Source organism: Haliotis rubra, unplaced genomic scaffold, assembly GCF_003918875.1.
Source record: "Haliotis rubra isolate DU_JTF1 unplaced genomic scaffold, ASM391887v1 Scf149, whole genome shotgun sequence".
Lineage (NCBI taxonomy): Eukaryota > Metazoa > Mollusca > Gastropoda > Lepetellida > Haliotidae > Haliotis > Haliotis rubra.
Genome location: NW_025765436.1, coordinates 128,033 through 133,199, shown reverse-complemented (window position 1 = coordinate 133,199; position 5,167 = coordinate 128,033). Strand labels below are relative to the sequence as shown.

Genomic DNA, 5,167 nt, shown 5'->3' with positions numbered 1-5,167 from the left:
TACACATACTATAGTCAGAAATGTTACACATACAGTATGAAGGAATGATGCGCATGCAATATGAGGAAATGATATACATACAATATAAAGAAAAGTTATATAGAGGATATTATATGAGCGCCCATGTCATACTATGTTTACGACACGAGTGCCTAAATGTTGGTATTTCCCGAGCTAGAGCGAGAGCGTCAAATTGAAGAAAATAAACCCAAATCTACCTTCAGACACAGACTGGCTACCCGCCGTCGCCGCATGCAGCACGCAACGTCACAGAAGAAACGTGACGTCATAGCCTTGTTCATGACGTCACCATGACAAAGTGATATATGAAGGAATGCTATACATGCAATCCCAAGTTATGTTATACATACAATATTTATGAATGTTATCAATGTAAGATGAGGAAAGTTCTACATACAATGTGAAGGAATCCTGTGCATGCAATATGAAGGAATGTGATAACGCAATGCAAAGGAATGTTATAATGCAATTTTAAGGAATGTTATACATGCAGTCATAAGGAAAGTTACCCATGAAATCTTATGGAACATATGCACGTTATATTAAGTAATGTTATATTGAAGTATTAAGTTATGCTATGCATAAAATATTAAGGAATGTTATGTATACAATCTGAAGGAGTGTTATACATATAATATTCAGGTATGTTATGCATACAGTATGGAGTAATATTATACATACTGTATGAAGGAATGGTATTCATACAATATTTAGGAATGTTATAATGCAATATGAATGAATGTTATACATACTGTATGAAGGAATGTTATACATACAACATTCAGGAAAGTTATAATGCAATAAGAAGGAATGTTATAATGCAACATGAGGTAATGTTAAACATACAGTATGAAGGAATGTTATGCATGCAATATGAAGAGGTGTTATACCTGAAATATAAAGGAATGTTATGCATAATATATTGATGAAAGTTATGTATGCAAGGTGAAGGAAAGTTATGCATACAAAATGAAGGAATGTTCTAATTCAATATGAAGGAATGTTATGCATACAATGTGATGGAATGTTATACATGCAATATGAAGGAATGTTATGCCTGCAGACTGAAGGAATGTGATATTTACAACATGAATGAATGTTCTCCAGACTATATGAAGGAATTTTATTATGCAATATGAAGGAATGTTATACATACAATATGAAGCTATGTTATATGCAATATGAAGGAATGTTATAAATATAATATGAAGGTATGTTATACATACAATATGAAGGAAAGTTATACATACAATGCATACGGAGAACTGTTATACGCGCAGTTGCACGCATGCACAACCGTCCATCCATCCATCCTTCCATCCATCCATCCATCCATCTACGAATTGTGCAATCATAAGGAATGGTGTACATACACTATCAAGGAATGTTATAATGCAATCTGAAGGAATGTTATGCATACAATCTGAAGGAATGTTATGCATATAATCTGAAGGAATGTTATGCATATAATCTGAAGGAATGTTATGCATACAATATGAAGGAATGTTACACATACTGTATGAAGGAATGTTATAATGCAATATGAAGGAATGTTATATATTCAATATGAAGGAATGTTTTAATGCAATGTGAAGGAATGTGATACATAGTTACAACGTGAAGGAAAGTTATACACACAATACATACGAAGAACTGCTATACACGCACATCCATCCATCCATCCACATACGCACACACACACACACGCACGCACGCATCTGAATATCTGATACCTCTGATATCTCTAACAGATGCTATTTTCACACTTCGTTTCCTTCCAGGTTGGTTACGCGCGACCCAGTTTTTTGAGACAGTCGGGTTGATCGCCATTGCCGCAGCAGCTGTCCTTCTGTTCCTGTCAATCTTCGTGCAGGCGCTCAAGAACAATAAGATCATCACAATCATCAACGCCTTAGCCTGCTTCGGTGCCTGTACGTGTGTATATTTCACAACCTACTTGATCCTCACGGACATATCTATTCAATTCTTAAGTGGAGTGATTCCAAAGAACAGTTGCTTCACACGACATAATGTGCGAGTGAGAACGGGTGGTTGCCTATGGCGATGGAGTCCGTTGTACTGAGTTGCGTCCCTTTGTAGTTCCAGTTGGCACTGTAACACCACATTGATCAGTGTCCTCGGGGTTCACCAAAGTGGTGAACGCTTTAAGTCTGCGTCATTGCGAGCATTTCTCATTCCAAACCCTTGGCACGCCGTCATGTAACTGCTCAAATCAGCCTCGTTAACATTAACCTGGGTATCAACATATGAAGGGTTATGGGCAAATATACTCCCATGGAGTGCCAATAAAAATGCTGATGCTTGAAGGTTGTAGAGTCACATTGACTTAAACGATGTATCGAGTTAAGAGAGTATCATTGTGCATGTAGTTGTTTCTCTTCAACATAAATATAAAGTTGAAGTCAAAACAAACGAGAAATTTCTAGAATGAATACGCAGATACGAAGCTTTTACTTCGAGAAATCGGTCAGTTCGACATAAAGGTGTTTGATTACATTTGTTTATTTCCAGGTGGAACAATCATCATCGGCGCGATCATCTACAGCAGTCATGATCGCTGGGTAGCCTTCCTCAGCTGGGCTTTCGCGCTGTGCATAGTGGGGGCAATACTGGAGGGCGTGGCAGGCGCATTAATCATAGTGGGAACGTTCGCTGCCGGAAGAACATTAGCGATTAGACCAGCCGGAGAAGTCTAAAAGTTATATGTCAAAATGATAGAGACGAACATTTCATGCTTTATGTTAAAGGATATTTGAATAAAACAACGTGTGTCTGGGAATACGTCTTCTTATGCGACTTGACAACAATTGATCATCCATTAACTCTAATATCGTGTCTTCTGTAAAATTTACAGTTGACTAGGAGTCATGACAGTTTTAGATAGCATGTTTCTTGTAGACATTTACCGGGTGAGAGTAGTAGTAGTAGTAGTAGTAGTAGTAGTAGTAGTAGTAGTAGTAGTAGTAGTAGTAGTAGTAGTAGTCTAATTCTCTGAAAAGATGAATCTGAGGTTTGAGTTTAGCGCCAGATGTTTTGTGTTTTGTTCTGGGTTTGCGAGTGCTTCCGACGATACCATTTTGCATTTAACTGATATACCTAAAGGCATTGGGCCGGTGATTCAATGCTGTTTTCGTGACAGAGTCATACCAAAAGAGGTTCTTGATGTTAAATATCTTGCCTAGCGCTAGTCATTAGTTGAATCCGAGTCAGTATGATGTTTCTGAATGGGACTGTGGAAACTGTATTGCCACATATTAAAATGTTTCTTCTTTAAAACAGGTTTTTACCCAAGTTCAAAGCCATATCGTTATATCATATTTGAAAGAAATTACTTTTATGACAAGACATAACTTTCTGCAAAAATATTCAGATCTTACATTTTCCGTGATATATGACTAATATTTCATATGTTCTTAATTGATAATATGATTGTTTTTATGTGCACATGATGATATTCATAGAACTTAAGAGGAACCCCTTTTTATGTCTGATAATAACGGTGTTAGGATCTACACGAAACGTCGCATCTATTACAATAAAAAAGACGGTGTCTATCCATAAAAACGTGGTCCTCTTCCTCATACCAGCTTCTAAATGCCACTGATAGAAGAAATTCATAGTAACTGTTTCGATTTTTTTGGTAGCGAAATCCTTGAAAACTACTGATGCGGTGTAAAACAATATTCATTCATTGATTTATCCTGAATGGGATATTTATGTTGTAATGCGTAATATGTCAGTGCACGCACACAGCGAACAGTGTTATCGATGTAATAAATAAATCCGATGAAGATGGCGCTTCGATCCGATAAATATGCAAATGGCGTTGACTGGCTGGAACTAGTTTATAACTCCCTACATCCGTGCAATTACAATAATTTTACTCAATATCTAATATGAAATATTTCAGATATGTTTTGATAAGGGTTTCCCATGTGCCATGTCGAGAGACGACCAAAACACAGTTGTTTCTGACGAGAGTTTACTTGTCACTCATCAAACACTAACGTCAAGGTTACACATTGTCGCACTTTCTGCAGTGACCAGTAATTATTACTGACCTGGGGGCCGTTGTAGAAAACAACCTTAGCTCTATTTGTTTAAAGATTACCGTAACTCCTTAAGTTTTAACCTTAGGCTTTTGCGAAGGTTGACATCCCGTTGCACAAATCTACCTTATGCTAAGGTAGCCTTAGTTCAGGTGAAAATTTAAGATTATTCCGAACCGACCTTAGTGTTCTTTCAAGTAGTTTCAAAAGGGCTACATTCTTGTTGATGGGTGAGGAAACTGGTATAGAAGCGTTATTTGGGGTAGAACGGTGTCGGGTATATTACCGAACAGCTAACGTGACTATGACACATCTAATACCTGTTGTGTTTCATTATATGAAGCAATAAGTAATATTCACAAAGAACCGTTCAGTGGGAATCATATTCACGCACAAAGGCAAGTAAATCCTGTCGACCAATTATTTTGCTAATAGATATTTCACATCGTCAAAATTTATTTTTTTACTCTTGCCGATTCGTCCGAACGTCCTTGTTCTATTCCGAACAGTCATGTCGGGCTATTCCGAACAGTCATGTCGGGCTATTCGTAGCCTAAAACCTTAGTTGTGGCCGAAGCGTCACTGCTTCGACAGATTATCGTTTGTTTTCAAACGTGTACAGCAGGTTGATAAACTCTTTCCTCGTTAGTGTGAGTAGAATATCAAATAATGCAAAGTTCTTTAACAGGAACGCGGAAAGTTCCTGGATCGATATGCCAGTATTTGTGACATATATGTTAATGTGTCTGCATATAATGACATTATCATCTAATGGAGGGTGTTATCGGTGCAATGAAACAATCTGATAAACTTGCAGTCTACTAGTAAACTTAGCCTCAGTATTATTCGTTACACTGCTATGCTGAAACTAACAAACCCAAAATGGTTTTTTGGATTTTCTCTCCGCCGGTCGCTGACATTGATCAACTAGTCAATTCGCTACCACTGACTTTACTAACCTGAACTAGAAATAATGGAGACCAGTGCGACAGCCTCACCTGTTTCATATTTAGATCTAAAGATTCAAAGTGGCAACACACTATCCACACGAGTGTGTGATACGAGCGTTGACCAAT

At 37.5% G+C, this 5,167-nt stretch overlaps 1 long non-coding RNA gene across 1 annotated transcript; it reads left to right on the top strand.

Moving 5' to 3' along the window:
• The first annotated feature begins 1,800 nt into the window (after positions 1 to 1,800).
• Positions 1,801 to 2,821, top strand: LOC124269978. The gene is made up of 2 exons (XR_006896647.1): positions 1,801 to 1,952; positions 2,554 to 2,821. It is a non-coding gene; the product is annotated as an uncharacterized LOC124269978 (long non-coding RNA).
• The last annotated feature ends 2,346 nt before the right edge of the window (positions 2,822 to 5,167 follow it).